We start from the raw sequence: 25,753 nt of genomic DNA, 5'->3' as shown, positions 1-25,753 counted from the left end.
CCACCACTCACCCCTGTACCTTTCACCCCTCATGCCCTGTGACCTAGCATGATTTTGTTTTCTCAGCCTTTCATGACTTTGCACTTCTTCCTCTCCTTTCTGAGAACATTCTTCCTTCGACTTCCCCGTCCTTACCCATTTAAGAATAAAAAAGACACAAATGGTGGGAGGGTACAGCTCAAGTGGTAGAGCACACACTTAGCATGCACGAGGTCCTGGGTTCAATCCCCAGTACCTCCTCTAAAATAAATCCATACATAAACCAAATTACCTCTCCCCCTCAGAAAAAAAAAACAATTAAAAAAAGACACTAAAATACTAGGAAGGAGAAATATGATACAAGGTTAAAACATAGGCAGAGACTTTTTAACTTAACCACTTTAACTATATACATATTTTAAAATTACTTTTCATTACTTGATTAATACCTTCATACATAGTCTTGTTAAAAATGGTTTAAAAATTTTAATTTCTGCAGATAAAGCTCTGTGACTACCCACTCCCACTATGTATATTGCTCTGCACCTTGCTTTCGGACTCAGCTGTATGTCTTGGAGATCTGTCTATATCAGAACATCTTATTCTTTTTTACTAGTCAGTGTCCCATAGCAGGGCCATGTGGTGGGCATTCCGGTATTGAAAGACATCGACGTTGTCTCCTGATTTTTGTTTTTTCAAACATTGCGACAGGGACTATCTTTGTAAAAATGCCCTGTTGTGAACACGTGCAGATATTTGTCTATGGGAGCTACCAGTTGATAGTGTTCCAGCGACACTGAGTATTGGTTCCCATCATGGACATTATCCATTTACTTGTTTGTCTCAAGCATAATGACTGTATCTTATAATTTGTGAATCCTTAGACTTAAAGAGAGCCTGGCGTCTAATATGTGCTTAAAAAGTACTTGTCAAATGAATATGCCTGACTGCTCTCATTAAACAAAAGGCTTCCTTACCTGTCTTTTTTATTGTGGCCTCAGTCAGTTTGTAACCAAGCAGGACCCTGGGGGTCAGACCCCCACCCCAACCCCGTCCTCTGCTGCAGCTCCTCTCTGAAGCACCCGGATAATAGTATCTCATGTATATTTCCTCAGTTTTTCAGATGCTAAAAACCACCACCAAAGGGAAGAAATTAACTACTTGACGATCGAGTGCGCATTGCCCCCAGACCTGGCATCTAGGGGTTGATTGTGTTGACCGCCCTGTTATCTCCACATGAGCCAATGAGGGGATTGTGCACGAGATGGTCACGTACCCTGGGACTCCCTGTCCCTTACCTGGCCTTTAGATATGCTTTGCTGAAATCCTTTGAGGAGTTTGGGGTTTTCGTAGAGTATGAGCCACCCTGTCCTCCTTCCTCAGCCCTGCAATAAACCTTTCTCTGCTCCAGACTTGAGTGTTTCAGTTTGTTTGGCCTCGTGGTGTGGCAGGCACACGGACTTGCCTTGGTAACACTATTGTCAGAGTAGTCCTTATGCAGGGGTCCTCTGAACCTTGAGTCCAGGGCAGTGTTTCTGTATATCTGTTGCTTGAAGGAGACCTTTTGGAGCTAATTGTGCAGGCTTTTGAAGGTGCCACCATCAGAGATTAACATTTCATCACAGGCCAGTGCACTTGCATTTCCTGTGTCTAGCTTCTTGGACGGTCCACATCTCTGACAGTCTTCCTCCACTCTCCTCCTCGCATGCAAGGTGTCAGAAGATCTAGATGACTGCTGATTTCCTAACAATTTGTAATAATTCTGTGTTCCTTGTCTGTAAAATGAAGATGACGTCTATCCCTTACCTCCCCCTTTGCACATATAGTAAGAAATAATTAGAATATGCTCTGAGGCATTCAGATGATGGTGCTATAGGGCTTGCATGAGGCAACTGTGGAAAGGGGGATTTCGCCATAGTCAGTGCATGTGCACTCGTGCCCCATCCATCTCATTACATTCTGCCCCTTCAGGTTGTTAGAGGCTGTATCGCATTCTGCCTTCATTGCCTGTACCCAGCGCTCGTGTTTGCCTGTATGTGTGTTAAATCAATGCATCGGATATCATAATAAATAGGTGTGGCCCATATTTATTTGGCTTGCTCGACTCTGCTAAGTTCTACGGTTTCAGTCAGTGACCTAATACACTTAAGGAGTGCGCTGGTTTGTGTCAGTCACTGTGCTGGATGCTGCTGATACAGTGGGGAACTGGGTAAGTGTCCCTCCTCTCCTGGGATTTCAGTCTAGCGACTTTTGCAAGGGGCAGGGGTGGTGAGACACTTCCTCCTCCACAACTAGAACACAAGAACCTTTCAATCCCTCTGAACCCTCAGGCAGACTTTACTGTTAGGTCTTGCAAAAGAAGCCTACCTGATGAAAGGGCGTTGGTGAGCACCTCTCATGCAGAGCCCTGCAAAGGGAAAGAAAGGTCATTCTCTTGTAGAATCCATGAAGGTTTGTTAAGATACAGGGTATGTTCCTCTAGGACTTTCCACTCTCAGCTTTTCCTTAAAAAGCCATACTGTTTCTTGATGCTATTTTTGCCATTATCTTTTAGTGCTCTTTATTCATTTTTATGCTTTGCTCTAAAACCCAAGGCCCTTCTGTGGCCTGTCAAAATCAGCGCCTCGTTGGCTTACATGCTACCAATGCATCCTACACCGATTCCCGTTTCTTGGCCTTCCTTTGCTTGTCCTTTGACTTCAGCCTGTTACCCTCTGTTTATCGTTGCCAAACTGATTTTTCAAGGGGGAGCTCCAATCCCACCTCCTCATTGCTACTTTGCCCCTCCATCCTCTCATCCATCCTTGAGCCCAGTTTAAGAACAAATGCCAACAGGCTGTTTCAGGATGCCCTGCGACCTCTCCCCAATAAGACTCCCCAATAAATCCTTGGAGAGCTGATTCCATGTCTTTTATGCTTCACACTACGAAGCACAGAACAAGAAATCAGTAACAAAGTTGAGTAATTTAGAGCAGCATCTTTTAAATGCTGTATGTGAATAGATGAATTGGGTGTGAGATGCTTGAGTCAAACAAATTGGGTTAAACTTGTGGTTCTGGAACATTTTATTTTATTCAGCATTCAAGTAGCAGTTATTGATCACCTCTGTGTGCCAGGTACCATGATCGATGCTGGTGATTCATAGATGAATAAAAATGGCCCTCAAGAATCTCATGTTCTAGGTGTACAACATAGAAGTTAGCAAATGAATACATTCCTGGGTGATAACTGCTCTCAGGGAGCAATGCCATGGAGGTGCCATGACAGTCCAGGAAGGCTGGCCTCAATCTACCTGGGTGCGGTCAGGAAAGGTGTCACAGAGCAAGTCAGGCTTGAGCTGACTTTTGAATGTGGCATATGACGTGAGCCACATTCAGCTCAAATTCTCTACTTCTTTCTTGGCTGCACACATTTCAATACTTAGGGTATGTTAATGTGGGGAGAAACTGTTCCGTTTCTAATAAGCATACTTAGAAAAGCATTGCTAAAGAAGCAACATTTGGGAGTTGAGCTGCAACGGCAGGAGGCCTGAGTTCACACTTCCAAACCTTTGGAGACTAACACCCCTCGTCCTCTGGGGTCAGTTCGTCATCTGTTGATGTCTGACATTGGCTCTTGGGTTCCCAGAAGCAGCAGGATAATCAAGAGAATCCAAGGAGAATCTCCAGTTTTGGCTGGACTTATGGGAGAGCAGGTGGTGGGGAGTAATTAAGGTCTGATGCCTGGTGGCCTCTCATCAACATAATTAGGCGCCTTCAACCACTAATGAATCTCACACTCATCTTGGGCTATGTAAATCATCCAAGAAAGCCTTGGCCACAGAGATGTGTCTTGCATCACAGTCAGGAATGACCTGCTGGGTTCTCTGTCCCCAGAGCTCTCTGGTCCTCACAACGGAGAACATTTTTAATTACCTGCAAGTTCAGCCTGGCTCTGGACTCTGGGGCCAGTCCTGTCTGAGATAGTGGGATTTTGAGGTACACTAGTGTTGCCGGTGACTAGGTTCTTGTCTCATTGCAGAAAGGATTCGGAGACGAGACAGGGAAGTTAAGAAAGTCAAGTGGGGATTTATTAAGGGATAGATAGTCCACTGTCACGGGGAGAGCGGGCAGGCTCAGGTGAGCAGCTGCCCTCAGTTTCTTTGGCAAGTTGGTTACATAGGGTGTAAAAATGAGTGGGCAGAGTATTCATTGGGGAGGGAAGGGTTTGGGGTCATATTCCCTGATTTTCATCCCAACTCCACCTTCCCGAGGGGAGGAGGAATTTTTGTCCTTATTTTGTCTAGATCGGAAGTGTCATGGCATCGGTGCATGATGGGCACTTCTAATCTGCAAGGCTAATTTTATGGAAATGAGGGCATAATGAGCAAAAGGTTACATTCAGACACTGAAGATTCTTGCCTTTCCCCATCTTTCTTTGTTGGCCTCCAGGCCACTTGTCATCACAAAATGTGTGATTTCTTATCAGCCCAGAGGTTCTTGCTTTTCTTTGTCTGCCCAGGGACTCTGTTGTTTACATGATGCATGGTTTCCTGCATTTGGCCTGTGCCCCTCCTTTCTGCCCAATTCCCGCCATTTGGCCTGTGTCCCCCCTTTTCTGCTCATGTCTAGCTACCTGCCTGCTCTAACACTTGTCAATAGCTTGTCAAAACACTTGTCAATCACTTGTCATCATAGGCATTATATTTGATCATGATTTGACTTCATCTATCTAACAATTCTGATGATCTTCTGTTATTGTCACGAAGTATTGTCTTGGACCTGTCTTTATAAGTGGGTTTCTGTGAGAGACACCTGGCCTTGAATCTTTCAGGCCTAGGTTCCAGCCTTGTTCCTTCTCTAGCCCTCTTAGAAATTGTGATTCTGCCCCAGACTTTAGGCCATTGTGTTTACTCTGTGCTAATTGTTACCAGACAAGAAGTTCCTGTATGTCTAGAGCTGTGTCCCTTCTTATCCGCCAGACTAATCACTGTCTTGCTACTTCTGGATGGTCCTCACGCTGACCTCCTGCTAACTTCAGCTGGCTGTCCCATTCTTTCTGCTTTGTGTCAGAAGAAGCCCTCCCAAGTGCACTTCTCAAATCTTGAGTCCTTTGCATCCTCGTGCTTTTCCCTCTTGTTTTTTAAAATGCCTCAGCACACAGGTACTTGCAATTTTTCTTTGCCTCTCAGTAGCAGTCGCCACCCATTATCTCTTGGGCTTCGTCTCTCTCTCTCTCACAGACTGGCTAGGAAATGAAACTGTCTTTTTCTGCCCACACATTGCTTGTTGACTTCCAGACAAGCCCACAGGCCCAGTTCATTGTAAACTTTTGCTTCTAATCATGGAGAAACCACGAGGGGACGTTATCAAGGAAAAGAGTTCTTATAGCCCTTCTTCCTAATTCTAAGCACCTTGTTGTTGTGGTGCCTTGATTTATGCCCCTTTCTTCTACTTTCCCTACTTTTTCACCCTGTTTCCAAGTTCTTCCTCCCTGTTTTGTTCCGTCACATCTTGCTTCTGTCAAAATCCCTTATAGAAATTTTGTATGTTCATCCATTAAACAATTTTTCAGTGTGTATTATGTGCCGGGCACTGTGACAGGCACTAAGAAGATGTGATCAACAAGGAACATCCCACTCCTGCTGTAACGGAGCTTATGTTTTAGTTGAAGGGAGATTCATAATGGACACATTCAAGAGTACAGATGTAAAAGCACATCGGATTCTAGTAAGTGATATGTAGCAAAATGGGACAGTAATGGGAGAGTGACTGGAAGCCCATTTTTGATTAGCTGGTCAGAGATAGCTTTTCTTAGGAAATGACTTTTAAGCTTTGAATTGAATGACATAAAGAAGATTGGAATGGGACAATCAAGAGGGAGAACCTTCCTGAAAAAGAGAACAACTGTTGTCAAGGTGCTAAGACAGTTACAAGTTGGTGTTTTTCAAGAGAGAAAGGCAGATTGAGTGAAGCGCAGTGGACGAATGGGAGGAGGGTGGTATGAATGATGTCAGAGAAGTCAGATCAGCAGGACTTGTTCATGGGCTGGATGCTTGGGGGTGATGAAGGAAAGGGCTGATTGGGGATGACCTCTAGATTGTGGATTGGCTGCTGTGTATATCTGGTAATACTGCCCTCTGAAATGGGTGAAGAGTAGTGAAGAATTTGGAAGGCGAGAGAGAAGGAGAAAGATTGCTAGTGTGGTGGCAATCGAGATAGAAGTAGATGGTGTTGAGAGTTATTCCAACTCAATTCTGTGATTTGATAAACCATTACTTCTGCTTAAATAAAAGTTGATTTTATGAAAAGAAATAAGCACATAATTAAAATGATAGTTGATGATAATAACTGTGAGATAATCAGGTGCTAAGGAAATGGCCTGTAATGAAAGCACTTGGCACACAGTGGGTGCTCAATTCCAAAGTGTTTTATAGCTGTCTTTTTACATTTAAGTTAGAGGGGGAATAGTTGGTTGTTACAGGGTACATTGAAAGACCATAAATAAAACCTAAAACCATGACTTGAAATATTTCAAATTAATGGATATGTTCCAAATCGTTATAATAACTGCGAGCTCATTTCCAGCCCAGACACCCTCCTGCGGGCTTGTCTTCTGAGGGATAAGCACACATATACACATAAACATTACAACTGATTCTGATCACGTGTGCATGTTGTAGCAGGTGTACCAGGGGCTCTGCCCATATCTGTAATTCTGTCCTTTGGTATTTAAAGAGCAATGCAAGCTTTGCCTCTGGCATTGAGATGTTACCCATTCATTAGGACCGGGCAAACCACGTTTTTATATAAGAATAGATCCAAGTGTTGGTTTAGTCCTGGAAGCTAATCACTACCACACTAGACACTGTGGTTCTCATTTTAAAAGACCACCGTAATAACTGGTTATCATGGAAAACCACACAGCATTCCTGGGAGAAAAATCAAGACTCTCCAGATTATATACCATGTCTATGGTCAGACTAGGCTTGACACTGCTTTAGTGGGTATTTGAGGGACCACCGAGTTCTAGTCGAGACTTTGTGTTAGGGAATGTTAGAAGAGGAGGCAGGCCACGCAGAGTGAGGGCCAAAGCATGGAGAGCTTTTTAGCCCTAACTGGTGAGTTTGGACTTAATCCTGATCGCAACAGGGAGCCACTTGAAATTTTAAGCAGGGGATTTTGAATGTGATTCTCTTTCAGCTCCCTGAGTATAGGATTTCACTTTACTTCCAAAAAGCACCAGGGAGTTAAAGTCCCTCAGTGGGCCTTTTGCAGCTCAGCCGTGCTGGCTGCTTGATATATTTTCTTTCTTACCCAGCCTCACCTCTCACTCTATCGAATTCAATGGTCATTTACTGAGTGCCTGTCACGTGTAAGGTACTATGCTAGGCACTTGTTTGTTGTTGATTTTTTTCTTTCAGTTTTTTGGGGGGAGGGTGGCAGGGGGGTAGATAATTAGGACTGTTTATTTATTTATTTTAATGGAGGTACTGGGGATTGAACTCGTGCATGCTAAGCACGTGCTCTACCACTTGAGTGATACCCTCCCTCCTGTTGTTTAGTAGAAATCTCAGGCCTAAATCCTTAGACAACAACAGTTCTGAAGAAGTTACCTTGAATAGGGATTTAGATCTTTAAATGCTCAGATTGGCTTTTCTCTCTGTGGATTATTTATTTTGGGTTCAAGTGATTAAGCCAGGATTGCTAGATCCTTCTCCTGACTCCGAAGTCACCCTGCCATGATGCAGTGTCATTCCCTTTGCCAGTTCGCTGCTGTCTGTAGGATCAAGTCCGAATGCCTTGACTTGGCTTACCCGGCTCTTCATAAAACTGGCCTCGGCCCACCTTTTAGTCTTGTCTTTTCTACACCTGAACTCTCACCCCTGTGTGTTTCACAGTCAGCTTCCCCTAAGGACACTCTCCGGATGACAGAGCAAAGTTGACTTTGTGATCTTGACTTTCCCTTAGTCCATCATGGTACTTCATGTCTCTGTGGTTGTGTATGTCATTGCCATTGACGAGGATGTGGCACCTCCCTTGGTGTGTTCAGGCTGAAAACGATTCGATATGGGACTAGATTGAAGACTCCTCTTATTTAAAAATTCCAGATTATTTCCGGGCTGAGACTATGTATAGTTTGCCTCCATCTTTCATTTTCCATCCAGGGCCTCACCAAGTGGCTGGCAGACAGGAGGCGGCTGGTACAAGTCAGGTCAATGAACGTGTGTGCAGAGAATTCAAACTCATTTTTGTCTAGCCTAAGCTGAGCATAGTCAGGGTAATGAGTCTGCCAGAGGCCACGGGTGGAGTGCAGTGGGCAGAGAAAGGGGGAGGATGTGTGGAGAGAGCCCGCAAGCCAGTGGGCAGAATTTTTGATTATCTACTGTTGTAGATCATCTGCCTCACTGCTTCCTTCCATTGGTGTGTATAATTGAGAGCAAGGAAGGGATCTTCTGGTTAATGGGCTTTTCTGGTTAACTAGTGATTGACTGGAAAGTTTTCTTCTTTTGGAAAAAAAATCCTCTCTAAAAGATCCTAAATGCTATTTTCTGTCAGTGCAATATAAAGCAGAAAAATACACCTTTGTACGATTCAGGAGCCATCACCATCATAAATGCTACTGTATTATAAAATCAGCATTTAGGAAACAGCCACTAGTTGGTACTTAGTGCAATGCCCCAAGGGGGATACAAAATGAGTAGGAGCCTGCAGAGCTCTTTGCGAGGGATTCATGGAGGAAACAGGGCAGTAGGAGACAAAGCTGGAAAGAGTGTTAGGGGATTAATTTTGGATGGCGTCGAATACCAAGCTGCAAAATGTGGACTTTATTCTATAGGCAACTAGAACCTGGGAAAGAACTCAGTTAGATCCTTGGTTTAAGAGGATCCCTCTAGCAGAAGTGTGAAGGATGTGTTTGAAGGGAGACTGGCAACCAAAAGAACCTGAATAAGGCCATTTCAATATCCCATTCATTCATCCATGCACCCATTCATTAATTCATTCAACAAGTATTAAATGAACATCTCTTTGGGCAAAGCAGTGTTTTGGCTTGGAGGAGAAATGGCAGGTTAAAGGAAGACTTAGCTCAAAAGGGTAAGAAAACTGAAGAGAGAAATCAGGGACAGGAATAAAATCTCAATGTTACAAAAATAGGAATCGGGCCAATTCTGGATTTCCATTTTGTTACCAGGCTGAAAGTTTGAGGTGCAGGAATAGGAGTGGGTTTCTCCCTTTGGGATGTTGATGGCCTCTGCCAGAGCAAAGCATGGGACTAGGCACTGGTTTGGGAGTAATGGGTACAGCTTCCTTTCAGACTCCATGTCCTTAGAAAGCATAAGATGCATCCTTATGAAGGGGGCAAATGCGATTCATTTTAAATCCCAGTGGGACTTTGGGAGTCACTTGTCTTAGGTCACTTATTCATTCTAGCTCCCTTTAATTGGCTGCTGGAAAGGGCAGCATAACTGGAACATCTGCAGGTACCTGTGGAATATCAGGTGGAGGTCTAGGGTGAAGCTGACAAAATTGGTCTGAATTAAAGAGGAGGACAGTGTTAATTGGCTTAGATTCATGGGTCCTAAATTGCCAGAATTTGGTTATTAGATTTCGGGGTTGATGTAAAGAGAAGGAGAACTTTGAGGATGTTCATACCATTAGCTGGATATGTCTCTCCACTTACTTATGTCTCTTTTGTCTCATCTGCCAAATGAAATGGTTGAAATAGATCAACTCTGGTAGGGAGAATAATGGTGCCCTAAAGTTGTCCGTGTTCTAAATTCTAGAACCTGTAAATATGTTACATTATGTGGCAAAGGCAGGATTAAGGTTGCTAATCAGTTGACCTTGAAGAGACTATTTTCTTTTTTGGGCGGGGAGGGGAGGTAATTGGGTTGATTGATTGATTGATTTAATGGAGGTACCTGGGATTGAACCCAGGACCTCATGCATGCTAGGCATGTACTCTACCACTGAGCTATACCTTGCCTGGAAGAGATTATCTTGGATCTGATTGGACTCAATGTATTTACAAGAGTCCCTAAATGGGGGAAGAGGTAAACAGAAGAGGCGGAATTAGAGACATGGCATCATGAGAAAGACTTGAGCAACCATTGCTGGCTTTGAATATGGAAAGAGGCCACAAGCAAAGGAATGCAGTCGGCCTCTAGAAGCTGAAAAAGGCAAGAGAAAGCCTTTTCCCATAGAACCTCCAGGAAGGAATGCAGCCCTGACCACACCTTGATGTTAGTCCTATGAGACTTCTTTCAGACTTCTGATGTCCAGAACTGTAATAGCATAAGTTTGTGTTGTTTCAACTCCCTAAGCTTACAGCAATTTATTACAGCAGCCATAGGACTCTGTTGTAAACTTAATGGCTTAATTTCTTCAAATATCCCTTATCCTAAAAGTTCTTAAAAAGGATGCACATCTTAATCATGTATTGCTGTAAAAATGACATCTGGGCCCCATTCCCAGAAAGCTGGATACTGTAGAGTCGAGGTAGGGACCTGCTGCCTTATGTCGTAAAGCTTCCACAGGTGATTCTAATATAATCCTCCTTTTGAAAATTACTGTAATCTCTCCCTGCATGTCTGTTCAGATAAGAAGAAAGAGCCAAACTATAGAGTCATGCAGTTAGAGCTGTGGAAATCAATGAGCGTGACAGAGGGGCTGGGAAGCCTTAAAGTCCTAACCTAGTTTTTCATTTTCATGTTTTAGAAATCTGCAAGAGAATCCCTGGAGTAGGCTCTGACTACCTGCTGTGCTTATTAAACAACAAACTTCTTGCTGCAGAAAGTTTTTGGTTGTATGTAATTATTTTAAAAATCCTTTTCTCCTTGTCTTTGCAAAAAGCAAATTATACTGTCTTTCTTTACAGTATTTTCTAGGTCAGGACATATTAAAAAAACAAACCCATGGGTGAGTCATTTGTACATATTTTCAGACTTGGAACTCCACTGAAAGCATTCCGAGATCATTCTTCAAAGAACCATTAGCCAGCATAGAGTTCTGTGAAGTCCTTTTCTCGATTATCTTTTATTCCATGGACTTGGTAACCTTGGGTAGTTGTTAATGTTAAATATTTCTCAGGACAATCCCCTAGTATAGTTTTTTTCCTCTAGAGATGGTCTCATTTTAGAACCTGTTTCTGTCAATCATTTCTTACTTCCTCTTAAGAAGTTTTTTTCACATTTAGACTTCTTTGGCAGCTGGACATTTTCGGGATACCACAAAGATATTTAGACCTTTTTATTGCATAATCTCTTTTAAGTGAGGGAAAGAAGGAAGTGCAGCAGGAAGGATGACAACAAAGTTAAAAGGCAAGGAATGGCTCTAAAATAATCCTGTCAGAGTTCTGTGGGGTTCTGGTCCCGAGCACGAGACTTGGGTCCGCCAGGTGGAGGAGCAGTTACCCATCAGTGCAGAAATGGCTCAGTCGGGCTGCCTCTGGCCACGTCCAGATCCTCAACAGGGCAGTTGGAATAGCCTTAGGGGCAGAGCAATGAAGAATGAGACCTTTGGGTTCGAGGAGTTAAATAGGATTTCTTGGGAAGAAGACAAGGCTAAATACGTATGGGCTTTGCTGAAGATGAGGGATCACTGCAGTGATGAAACACTCGCTTTAGCTCATTACCTCAGGACAGTGACAGCCCCAGTGGCAGCAGATGAAGCAGGGGAAGTAGACCGAGTGAGAGCCACAGGAACGCAGGCCTGCTGTATGCCAGCACTAAAGGAGCTTCTGTCATCATAATCTGCCTGTGACACGCAAGTGAGGTCACTTCACATGAATAATGCATGGTGGTTAAGACAGAGGACAAGAAGCTTTCACCTCCAGCCTGGGCCTGAAATTTTGCATTATATTAAAATATATTATGAGAAGATGGCTTTCTGACACGTCTATGGGGCTGCTGCCACAGTGGCTCTCCCGGTGTTGGCTTTGTCTGCCTTCCTACTTACTAGGCGGATGTAGCCCAGATACACCAATCTTATCTTTACAGGCCATTAGTAAGCCATAGGATATGGGGGCAGAGTCCCGGACAGGGAGTCGTGCCAGGCATTGTTCTGACACCAGCTAACGATGTGATCAGGCAGGTCATTTAACCTCCCTGTGAATGGGTGTAGATACGTAATCTTCTTGTGCCTTACAGACACATCAAGGATCAAATGGGATGTGGATGAGTATGAATGCTCTTTAATAATATATACATAAGCCTGTGCACATGCAGGGTGTGATGGTTATTGTTGATAAGGCCTCTCCATCTGGACTAGGTCTGTTTCAGCCCCAGAACACAAAGGACCTTCCAAATAAGTGAAGAGTATCACGCCTAAATGACCTACATGCAGAAGCCCAGGAACGAGGCAGTGTTGTCAGCCCCTATAAATTATCACCATGCCCAGCAGCAATGGCTATCTCCTTCCATTGTTTTCACAGGCTTGTTCCGGTGCCTTGTGTGGGTAGAATCAGAGTCCTAAATTTTAAATGATGACTATGTAAGTGTAGCTCTTCTCAGCAAATACCATCTCCCCAGGAACAGTGTGTTCTTAAAATTTTAGAAAGGAGAGGGACGAGCACTTCTTCTGTTTCTGGACAAGATGGAGAAATAGGGACCCTTCTCCCACTTGAAAGAACAAAACAATGGACAAAATATATAAAATAATGGTTTGCAAGTCACTTGGACATCAGGCAACAAAGGCAGTAACCACCAAGACAACCAAAGCAGCCCCTATGGTTGCCCTATGTTCCCACCTGGAGGGAGCTTCCATGTCATGTTGTAGGGAGGGGCACCCTAGGCAGAGCCCAGTGAACTCTATGTTGAGATGGAACTCCTGGGAGTCCAGGAAGACCAAGGGAGCTAGAATTCAAAGGACAGAGTAATGGGGAGGAGAGAGGTACATATAAAGAGAACTCTAGAGATGTGTAGAGGGTTCCCTTTGAGTATTTAGATGAATTCAGATCACCACTTGAGTATGAAATTACCTGTGGCAAGGGAAAGGAAACATTTGAAAGGATTAAAGTTAACGGTGCTTGGCATTCATACAGGAGTGGAAATAGCGCCTGTTTCTACTGGCTTGGCTGGAAAAACCTCAAGATTTATAAGGTATTGGGTAAAGTAAACATGAGGATTTCAACTGAGCAGTGGAAATAATTATCCCTAGACTGAGCACTGCTCTGATCCCACGTAACAAATCTTAACAGGAAGACCCCAACAGATCAACTGTTTTCAAGTAACTTAACTGCATCCCAGAGCAAAGCTCAAGATGATTTATAGAAATACAAAAATATCAAGGACCCCACAGGGGGAAAAAAAATCACAATACCTGGCATTCAGTCAAAAGCCATACAAAGAAATAGGAAAATTCAATTCAAAATGATAAAAGCAATCAATCAAAACTGAACCAAAATCAACACAGATATGAAAATCAGTGACAGATGAACTTAAACAATTTTGACTATATTCCGTATGTTAGAAACTTACAGACGTGAAAGGTGAAAACATGGAACCAAACTGAACTTTAGAGATGAAAACTACCATGTTTGTTTAAAAATACACTGGATGGGATTGACGGCAGATTCTCCAACAATGCAGAAGAAAATTATTAGTAAATTTGGAGACACAGCAAAACCAACTATCCACAATGAAACACGGGGAGAAAAGAGAACAACATGAAAAGAACAGAGTACCAGTGAGCTGTATGACCACCTCAGGAGCCCAGTGTGCACATAATTTGAATCTCTGAATTAGCAGAGAGAAGGGGACACTGAAAGAATATTTGAAGAAGTAACAGCCAGAAGTGTTTTAAATCTAATGAAAACTGTAAGCCCTCAGATCTAAGAAGCAATGAATCCCAGTTGCAATGAATGGGAAGAAAACAACACCAACACATAGCAGAGTCAGATTGCTTTGATTCTTTATCACTGATTTCAAGCAGAGAAAAAGTCACATTATGTACAGAGACACAAAAATAAGGGTGGCAGTAGATTTTTCACCAGAAAGTGTGAAAGCAAGAAGATAGGAGAAAAACACCTTTGAAGTACCAATGGGGGGAGGAGACAATTTTCTATCTCTATACCCAATGAAAATGCCTTTCAAAAATGAAAGTAAAATAAAGATTTTGTCAGATACACAAAAACGCGAAGAATTCATTCCCAGCAAACTGTTACTATAAGAAACGTTAAAAGAATCACTTCAAGCAGAAAGAAAATGATATCGGATGCGAATCTGTATCTACACAAAGGAATGAAGAACACCAAAAATGGCAACTACATGGGTAATTAGAAACATCTTTAAGATACAATTGATTAAACAAAAATAATTTTTAAAATGTACTATGGGTTGTATAATATATAGAAAAGTAAAATGTGTGACAACAATAGTACAAAGGTCTGGAGGGGAGAAATGAGGATATGTAATTATAGTATTTTTGTACCATATGCACATAGTGATAATAACATTACTTGACAGTAGGCTGTGTCATGTTTAAAGATGTATGCTCCCAACCCTAAATCAGTCACTAAAATAACATAAGAGTTACATCTAAGCAAAAAAAAAAAAAAAAAAAAAAAAAAAAACCAAAAAGAGGTAAAATGGAATCACTAATAAATACTCAAGGAATCCAAAAGAGAACAAAGAACAGATTGACAACTAGAGAACAAATATCAAGATAATAGACTCAAACCTAATGATACCACATTAAATGGTGATGTTTAAGCATTCCAATTAAGACAGACATCAGATTGGATGAAAAAGCACGACACGACTATAGGCTGCCTACAAGAAATACACTTTAAATATAGACAGAAATAGGCTATAAGTAAGTGATACAAAAAAATACCTTGCTAACAAATAATATTTTGCCAGTAACATGCCAATCACTAGCTGAGTGGCTCTATTAATAGCAGACAAAGTTGATTTCAGAGCAAAGAATAGTACGAGGAATATGGAAGGCCCTTTCATGATGACAATGGGGTCAATTCATCAAGAGGACATAAAAGTCATAAATGTTTAATGTATCCAATAATAGAGCTTCAAAACATGTGAACAAAAACTGACAGGACTGCAAAGAGAAATAGACAAATCCACAAATATGGTTGGAGATTTCACTCAGTAATTAATAGAGCAAGTAAATGGAAAATCAATAGGATATAGTCAGCTTGAACAGTACTATCAACAAAGTTGACCTAATTAACATTTATAGAATATTCTACCTAACAATAGCAGAGTTCACATTTTTTTCAAGTGCATATAGAACATTTCCTAAGATGGAACACATTCTGAGCTATAAAACTACTTTCAACAAATTTAAAAGGATTCATGCCATGCAAAGTATATTCATTACCCACGCTGGAATCAAAGTAGAAGTCAATAACAGAAAGAGCTCTGAAAACTTCTTAAATATTTGGAAACAAAATTACACATGGATGAAAGATTAAATCAAAAAAGAAATTAGAAAGTATTTTTAACTGGATGAAAATTAAAAAAAATAAATTCTAATTGGTAGGATAAGATTAATAAACAATTGAAGGGAAATTTATAGCACTTAATGGCCATAGAAAAGAAGATCTTTCTTCAGTCAAAGATCTCAGCCTCCACCTTAGGAAACCATAAGAAACAAAGTAAATTAAACCAAAATATATAAAAGAACGGAAATGATGAAGATCAAAGTAAAAATGACAATAGAGAAGAAAATCAGTGGAACCAAAGCCTTGTTCTTTAAATAGATCCATAAGCTACATAAACTTCTAGCCATGCTGATCAGGAGTTTTTTTTAAAAAAGAAAATAAGCAGATTAGAGTATCAGGAATGAGAAAGGCAATATCTGTGTGTATTATATAGGTACTAGAAGGATAATAAATTATCAACAACTTTATGCGAATAAATCTTATGACTTAGAAGAAATAGATAAATTTTAGACACAAAATACTAAGCTCAGGTAAGATAAAACAGATAACTTGACTACAAATATATCTAGTTTTAAAAAATTGAATTTGTACTTATAAACCTTTCCAGATCTCGACGGCTCCCCTGTGGAATTTTGTTGGATATTTGAAGAAGAGATAATATCAAGTGTATAGAAACTCTTCCAGAAAATTGGAAAATAGGGAATACTTTACAAATTGTTGTATGAGGTCAGCACTGTTGTGATTTCAAAAGTAGACAAGACATTGCAGGAAAAGAATACTGCAAACCTGTATCCTTCATGAACATAGATGCAAAATTTCTAAACAAAATGTTAGCAAATCAGGTCTAATAGTAGTGATTTTTGATCTGCGGTTTGTTGACTCTGCCAATGTGGAACCCTTAGATACAGAGGATTGACTTGGGACTTGAGGATCCCTGGATTTGCGGATCAGAGTGGAGTCCTGGAACCAATCCCCTGTGGCTTACCAAGGGACGACTGTTCACAAGAATGATAATACGTCATGACCAGATGGAGTTTATCCTAGGCATTCAGGGTTAGTTTAGTATTTGAAAATCAATCAATGTAATTCACCACCTTAACAGATTAAATGAGAAAAGCCATATGATCTTATCAATTTATGCATAAAAATATTTGACAAAATGTAACATCCATTCCTGACAAAAACTATCAGCAAACTAGGTATAAAGGGGAACTGCTTGAACTTGATAAAGAGCATCTACACAGCTAACACCATACTTTAAATGAAAGAGTGAATTTCCTCCAAGATTAAGAACAAGAATTCCAGGGAAAGAAACAAGCATTTTCACCAGAGTGAAGGATAGGCATTCTTTTCATTTGTCCCAATATCCTTTACCCTGTTTTCCACACCATCTTATGTGTAGTTAATACTTAGGAAAGGTTTTTTCCTTTCTTTTGTGATGAGAACTTTTTTTTTTTCTTCAGTAAATGCAATTTAATTTTCAATTTTTATATTTTAATTTCAGAGGTTTTTTTTAGTTGAAGTATAGTCAGTTTACAATGTGTCAATTTCTGGTGTACAGCATAATGCTTCACTCATACATATACATACATGTATTCGTTTTCATATTCTTTTTCATTATAGGTTACTATAAGAAATTGAATATAGTTCCCTGTGCTATACAGTAGAAACTTGTTGTTTATCTATTTTATATATATTAGTTAATATCTACAAATCTCAAACTCTCGATTTATCCCTTTCCACCCCTTTTCCCCCCTGGTAACTATAAGTTTGTTTTCTATGTCTGTGAGTCTGTCTCTGTTTGGTAAATAAGTTCATATTTGTCTTTTCTTTTCCCCCTCTCTTTAGATTCCACGTAAAAGTGATATCATGTGGTATTTGTCTTCCTCTTTCTGGCTTACTTCTCTTTGAATTATAATCTCCAGGTCCATCCATGTTGCTGCAAATGACATTATTTTATTTTTTTATGGCTGAATAGTATTCCATTGTATAAATATACCACAGCTTCTTTATCCAGTCATCTGTCGATGGACATTTAGGTTCCTTCCATGTCTTGGCTATTGTAAATATTGAGGCTGTAAACATTAGGGTACACGTGTCTTTTTGAATTAGAGTTCCCTCCGTATATATCCCCAGGAGTGGGGTTGCTAGATCATATGGTAAATCTACTTTTAGTTTGTTGTGAGAACTTTTAAGATCTACTCTCTTCGCAACTTTTAAATATGCAATACAGTATTATTACCTATAGTCACCATATTGTACATTATATCCCCATGACCCTTCACTCATTTTGCCCACCTTAATTCCTTACCTCTGGCAACTACCAGTATGTTCTCTATCTGAGTTCAGAGTGTTTTTGTTGTTTTTTAGATTCCACATACAAGAAATTATATGGTATTTGTCATTCTCTGTCTGCCTTATTCCACATAGCATAATGCCCTCAAGGCCCATCCATGTTATACAAGAAGCTACAAAAGATCTCTTGGCTTCTTATTCAGTACGTCTTCCTCTGCATAACTTTGTTTTTCTTTATTTACCACACAGCTCCTTGCTTGTATTGCCATGTCATTGTTTGATCTGCTGTTCTAGCGTAGGGTTTGTTTTTCACTTGCTTGATTCCTAAACTTTCTGCAAGGCTGCAGAAGGAGGGGGTGGGCGTTGAGGTGGGTGGTGCATCTCCCTCTGTTCTACTTACTCTGCCTTTGTTCTTGCTCTTCTTCTGAACATTCTATTGGTCGTGCAACGTCTTTCGTCTGTTCTGCTTTTAAAACCACATGTTCTTTTCTGCCCCTAGGTGTCTGGAATTTCCTTTGGGTCTTTATCCTTTCCTTAGCTTTTCTCTTTCTCTATTCATTGAATGTTATGTTTACTTTGTCAAAAGGATCAAGTCACATCTGTGTTGTCAGTAGGAATAGTGAGTGAAATACGCTATCTAGTATAAACCATTGGTTTGTAGGGACTTTTTTCCCCACATAAACAAATACATGTCTTAAGGATACCCTGGGTGCTTCTGGGTGACACTTTATTTTTTTCAGTGGAGGTACTGGAGATTGAACCCAGGACCTTGGGTATGCTAGGTATGTGCTCTACCACTGAGGTATACTCACTCACTAGGGGGACACTTTTTTAAATCTTCATTTTACTTTTGTCTTTCTCAGTATTTCTAATTCATTTAATGTTACCAACTCTACCTGTCTTTACACAGGCTGGTCTCACTCCAGCATGCAGAGCATAAATTGCCTATGTTCTGTCTGTCCCAAACTTCTTAATTTCCTTTCCTTCTCATCCAACCTCATTTAAAAAAAAAAATTAAGATGACAGTACTATATCAGCCATCATTTTATATAAGATTTACTCAGTGGTACAGACAACGATGCTCCTCTCTCCCAGTCAGTGGGGTAACCAGTGACATTTGCCCAAGTTGTCAGGTCAATTTAATTCTTTCACTTTGCAAACAACCTGGCCATTTACACAGGTTCATTCTGATTCACAAGATGAAATAGCCAAGAGGGTGGTTACTTCCATTTTAATTTTTAAAATGTAAATATAAAACTGCAAGGCAGCATGAGGTAGGAAAAGCAGAGTGGTACCCACATACTCTCACAATGACCCTAAATCCTCCTGTTTCAGTAAAGGAACCTGGAAGCTTCTTGAAGTGTTTTATTTTCTCTCAAAATACAAGTGGAAAATCTGGATCTAATGACTTTCCACTCGTGGAGCAGTTCAGCTGGAGGAAAAAAAAATCTTACATAAGAGGATTTTATCGTAAATAAAATGAATCACTGAGAAATTTTTTTTTAAAAGGAAGCAGAACTAAAAGACCTTACTATAAGCAAAGACCAAAAAAATGGCTGTAAAGATGACCTAGTTTTATTCGAAAGTGTTTGTAGCAATGTTATAGAACATGTATACTGTTCTCACCGCAGACAAATAGCAAGGACCATCAATTTTCCATTAACCTAGTGGCTTTTTGGGTGTGTAATTAATGATCTATCATTATCTGTATCTCCCTGCACTTAGAAAATTGAGAAAATGTCTGGGTTATTCAGGCCCTGAAGCAGTTTTTATGAAGTCTGCAAGAATTGAGGCCAAAAAAAAGGTTTTGATTGGAGTGATATTAATAATTGTCAGTTCTTCCTTTCACCACGTGTGTATAAACAGCCTAAGACAAGAGATCTGTACAAAATGCATTTCTGGAAACAACAGTGGTCTGAGAATATACATTGGTATATTTTACTTAAAAATGTCATCTGATTTAGTATTAAAGTGTTAAGAAAAATTTCCATTCTAAAGAGGAAAAATATCATTTGTTCTCATTTTATTTTGGACAAATAATTAAAGCAATTGAAGGATCTCTGATTTCTGAGTTAGAGACCATCTATAGAAATTGTTCCACAAATATAGTAAAATAGGGCCTCAAAGAGGATCCGTCCCTAAATCATGAGAAAAATGTGCAGTTCCAGCTTGCACAACAAAGTGTCTTAACCTCTCTGAATTAAATATTCTGAATCTGTATACGTAGGGATGATGTTACAGCAAAGGTGGAGGATTAAATGATGTCATATGTGAAAACCCCTGGCGCTTAGTAGTGTTCAGTAGATGATACTGCTCTTACGTAACGGTAAGGTCAGGCAGAAGGGAAAATAGAGCAAGCTTTAGCAATACTACTATGTTTGGCCCTGACTGCTTTCATTCGTCTATGTGCTGAAAACGTACATGGTGGTTGGGTATAGATCAGAGTTGACCAACGATGAAGCTTGCCCTTAGAAACTCTGTCCCTTACCTCCTCTGTAGCAGAGCACGTAGCTTGAAAATTCATTAGTTTCCTCTGTAAGGAATGCAGGTACATTTCCTCCTCTCTCCAGCCCTTCTTTGCTGCCATATCTAATGTGGCAGTTTATCTGCTGTCTCCTCCAGTCTGTGCACTTTTCAGTTCTCTCTTATTTAAATAGAAGTAGCCCACCCTCCTCCCCCTACCTTCCCCGCCTTTTTGAAAGTTTGCTTTATGCCGCTTCTCTTTTACGAGTGACCTACATTAGTCTCTATTCTCTCTAACTGAAAAGGATCTGAAAGACGATTTTTGCTTTTACAAAAGAAGGTAAAAAGCAAAAGTAGGATTCACTGTTGGTTTTGCAGCGAACATGGGTATGAATTGTGTGTGGGGGGGTCTACTTATTCACAGATTTGTTTCTGTGCATACATAGAGTCCTACACAGTCCTCGGTTGTTTGAATCCTTGGACGGGGAACAACAAATTCGGGGGCTGACCATTTTGGCGTCCACATGAAGTCTTGGAACCACTTTCCTGCAGATACTGAGGGGCTGACTGTATACAGGATCTGTCAGACTATGGAAAATGGAAATACTTCTGTATGTTGAAGCGAATTCAGGAAAAACAGTTAGGCAGTGCAGTTCTCTCATAATACTTTATTTTTACTTCTGTTACAGCTCTTAAGGGAGCATGCCTAGTGTCTTTATCATTTGTGTCTGAATTCTCCACTAGTTTGTAAGTTCTTTGGAGGCAACGTTGCTCTTTTGTTTGGTTTTGTGACCTTTGTAGCTTAAGCTTAACACAGTACCTTACACATAGTAGGTACTCAACCAAAGTTTGTTGATTGACTAATTTATGAAGACCCTCCTATTAAAGAGATACCATCATATATTTTTGCCTGTCAAATTAACAGACATTAAGGAGAATGATAATACAGGGTATTGGTGAGAGAGCAGGGGAACTGGGTGGCTGTAGTATTATTGTCACTGTTATTATTATTTTTAATGTCAGCTGAGTATAAATTGGACAGTGTTCCTGGAATGGCATTTTGACAATATGTTTAAAGGTCTTAAATATTTGTATGCCTTTTGACCCTTCACTAATAGCATTTTTTCCTTGCAAAATAAATAATTATTACAATTTAAGTGCAAGGATGTTCATAACAGTGTTGAATATAATAGGAAATTAATCTAAATAACTTAAATATCTAATAAAGTGAAAGTAGTTATATAAACTATATAACATCCATACAATGAAATACATTCTGCAGCTACTAAAAACAATGGTGTGTATATATGTATGTATATGTATAACTTTGAATCACTTTGCTGTACACCTGAAACTAAACCTGTAAATCAACTACACTTCAATAAAAAATTTTAGAAAACAAACAAAAAACCCCAATGATATAGAACCACATTTATTAAGATAGAAATATGTTCTCCATAGACTTAAGTGAGGAAAACAGTTTACAATTCCATTTTCATTATACATCTCTATATCTTTACATATGTCTATACCTATCTATATATACATGTTGAATGCCCATAAATGAAAATGTTAATACAGTGAGTACCTGTGGGGGGGATTGGTTCAAGGACCTGCTGTGGATGCCAAAATCCACGGATACTCAAGTCCCATAGTTGGCCTTCCGTATCAGTGGTTTCGCATCCGCAGATTCAACCAAGCCTGGATCATGTAGTACTGTATGTATTTATTGCCAAAAAATACATGTATAAGTGGACCTGCACAGTTCCAACCTGTGTTGTTCAAGGGTCAACTGTACAGTCATCCCTTGAGTATCCACTAGGGATTGGTTCCAGGACCCCCATCGCCTGGATGCTCAAGTCCCTGATAGAAAATGATATAGTACAGTTGGGTTCTGCGACCACGGCTACTGAGGGCCAGCTCTAGTGTTTATTATTGGGTGGTATAATTACGTGTGTTTTTCATTTTCTTTTATTCTGCTGATTAGTCTTCTCTAATTTTTCTGAAGTGAATGTGCAGGACTTGTGTTAGATTTGTTTCTAAATGAACACAAGGAAGGTAGGGGAAGGGCTTGAGCAAATGAATAATTACAAAATACTTATTAACAGTTTCACGCTGATTCCATCCCTGAGGGCTTAGCCCCAAGACGCTGAAGTGGAAATGAAGATACGAATTTTAAAAAGAGGTGATAGAGGTCATCCCATTTTTTTTCCATCTTAAAGAGAACTGACATGGAAATAGGACCCTGTTTTTCATTTTGGGTAAATAAAACTTTGCAAGGACATAAGTAAATATGTGGCACAAAAGTCACTAAACAGACTCTGCAGTCATAAGAAATTATGTCTCTTATTTGAAAATGCACAGTGATTTTAAAAAGAAAAATATCCTCAGGTAGCCAAATTGTCTTTTTTCTACAGTGAATGTCTCTCATTTTTTTTTTCCTCTTAAGATATGAAAGTCTGGTTTTAATATCAGAATATTTATGTAGAAACCATCAGCATGGCAATTTGACTACGGCCTCCTCAAAACATATACACACATCCTTTGTTTGCTGAATGATTTAGTCTGCTGATGGCTTTGTAAAGATTTGAGGACTATTGCTAAGCCTGTAATAACAGTGCCACATTTCTTTATTAAAAGATAAAACTAGACTATTTCATTTTCCAGAAATACCACAGAATAACAATGTTTTAGCTTTGGCATCTGCTTTAAAGCTGATCTGCATTAGTTCTTAAGAAGTGAGAGTTTCAAAGAAATATAATTGCCGCTGCCTGAGGGGAGATGGTTTGTGATAAGGGAGGAACTGGAAGACACCTGTAGTGAGGGGAAATGGAAGTCGAAGGGAATGAGACAACTGGAATCCTACTCTAATATTATCTCTTCTGTAGAAGCCAGTCCGTCCGGACTTAAGTACTAGAGAGCCCAGTGGATTTCATCATAAGGTGATTTGCCTTTATAGTAGCCCCATGATGGGGATTTTAAGGACAAATTAATATTTGGAAAAATGCAAATTTAGAGCACTCTACTCCCTTGCTTCATTTTGCTTCCTTGTATCTTTTCCTTTCTCATTGTCCTCTCTTTTCTCCCACGGCTTGATAATACTTGCATTAGCATCACTGTTTGTGTGAGACATCGACCATTGATAATGCTAAGGACATCAACCTGTGTTTCCATAGGTACTAAGTAACTTGCAGAATCCAAAGGCTCATAAATTAGGCTTAAATAAACCTTTAGGCTTTAAACTGTCGCATAATGAAAACAAATGTATTTTCTCCTGGAATAATTAAATTATTGGAATAATTATTCTGCCTTATTTTTCATGGCATTTGCAACCTCTAGTCAGATGCTGTTATAAGATTTTTTTGGTTGTCTTTCTCTTCCCACTAAAATGTAAACTACATGAACTCAAGGAATTTGTCCCATCCTCTGTTGAATCACCAGCACTTAGAAAGTTCCTTGCATAGAGTTGGTGCACAATAAAAATCTGTTGAATTACTTTGATTTTTCCATGTTTTCTCTTCTGGGTGGTAGTGGAACTATAGTTATGTTTGTGATTGGACCATCCTTTTAACATTTGATCAGTATTTTCACACTGTGATCACTTTTAAATTGTGACTGATTAATCTATCGCATTTGATAGTAGCTCAGGTGGTCAGAAAATGGTGCAAATGATATTAAGGTCTGTGTTCTATTTCATTTTACCAAATATTTATTGATCATTTACTATGTTTCTGTTCATGTGCTAACTGCTGGAGATACCAGGATGAACACAGTCATTGATCTAGAGGAGCTCACAGTCTAAGAGACAGACTTGCAAAGAAATGGTTTTGATACAGTGCACTATGTGTGAAAATAGCGATATGCCCCGAGGGTCATGGGAGTACAGTGGGGGGTGTAATTAAGTCTGATTCTGGGGGGTTGAGCATCAAGATAACTGAGACCTGGTCCTTTACCCTCAAGGCACTCATGATCAAGTGGGGAAGAGAGAATATAATGTACTGTATGTTGTATTTGAGATAGAAATCAACTACTATGACATCAAGGAAATACCATTTGTGCCCAAGGAGTTGGAAGAAGGCTTTATGGAATGGTTGATATTTGCATTGGGCCTTGGACTCACTAGACACAATGAGAGTATAGGGTGTGATGGGGATGGACCATGAGCAAATGCAAAGACATTCGAGTCGCTAAAGTGTAGTGGAATGGAGGGCAGGTGCAGAAGTTAAGCTAGGAGCTGGAGGCCAGATTATGAAGGATGTGGAATGCTATGCTAAGGTGCTTGTACATTATAAATACTGGGGATACTCAAGATTTATGTCCCTATTTCTATCTGGTTTTAGTTCTGTGGGTTGACTAGGTGGTGTTTATCCCAGGTTGATTTAGCTCTGGGAAATGCAGTTTATACCCCAAAGTACAGAGAAATGTTTAAAAACCATTTTGTTAATTAACAACGATAAATGCTTCCTCCAAAAGGATTGAAATACATTTTTTGAGCTCTCACTTGGGAAATCACAATGGGGCATGTCAGGGAGGAAGAAATTTTTCCCTGCTTCTCTAGGTTCCTCTGGGTGGTCTAAGAAATTAAATTGACATGACAGATTAACAAGTGCAAATAAAAAGAAAATGTACACATGGGAGAGACCCAGGAAAGCCGAGTGACTTACCAAAATGGCTGAAGCCCTCATGCAAACATACCGTCTTCCACTAAAGACAAAAGAGGATGGTGAGGGTGTGGAGAGTCAGTTATGGGAGTGGGTGGTGGTTACCAGGAAAAGCACAGTAAACGAGGATAAGGCTGTTAGGCAGATTTAATTAAGTAATTGCCTTCTCCATTGGTAACAGCTCCTAGAGATAATGGTCTTCCTTCTCTTCCCTAGTACAGTCACGGAGACAGCCTTACAAATGGAAATTTCCCTTACAATGGAAATATTCCTTACAAAAGGGAACTCTTGCTTGGTTTGCAGAGTTCTTCCCATATCTGCTATTTCTTGGAAAATAACCAGCTCAAAATAATTAATATGCCAAAGAGATATATTTTGGGGTGGCAGATTTTTCTCCCCTACAGGCACAGAGTTGCTTAGATTAATGAAAAATGATGTGTTGTCATTGTGTTACCTAATTCGGCTGCTTGCCTCTCAAAAGCCAATAATTGAGGGGCAAGTGTCAATAGTTTTATTGACACTTGACACATTAAAACTATCTGAAAGATAGTTTTATCAGAAAAGCTGGCAATCTGGGGAGAAGTTGGAGTCATGTCCAGCTATGCCGGTTTTAAAGGGAAAAGGGGCAGGGGAGAGAATCTCACTGAATCATCAAGGCAGGAGGTTGGCTTCCGCATCGTTTTCCATTGCGTGCAGGCTGGCTGGTTCTCTCCCGGTGATTACTCAGGGGGATGTTGGGGGTAGAGAGCTTGTCATTCTTTAACTACTTAATTCTTCATTCTTACGTCTCTTAATCAACCAGTTAGGCAAGGCGTGGTGTGCATTCAGGAGAGCATAAGTCAGGAGTTAGGTTAAATTTCCTAGTGATCTCATTCCTATAATTAGGTTCTTTCAGGGTTAAAGGGGAACAGAAATGGGCCAACAGGAAAGGGGCAAAAGAGCTCCTTTCAATGAAGGAGACAAATGTGTGATAA

The sequence above is a fragment of the Camelus ferus genome, chromosome X, assembly GCF_009834535.1.
Source record: "Camelus ferus isolate YT-003-E chromosome X, BCGSAC_Cfer_1.0, whole genome shotgun sequence".
Classification (NCBI taxonomy): domain Eukaryota; kingdom Metazoa; phylum Chordata; class Mammalia; order Artiodactyla; family Camelidae; genus Camelus; species Camelus ferus.
Note: the sequence above shows the minus strand (reverse complement) of the source record.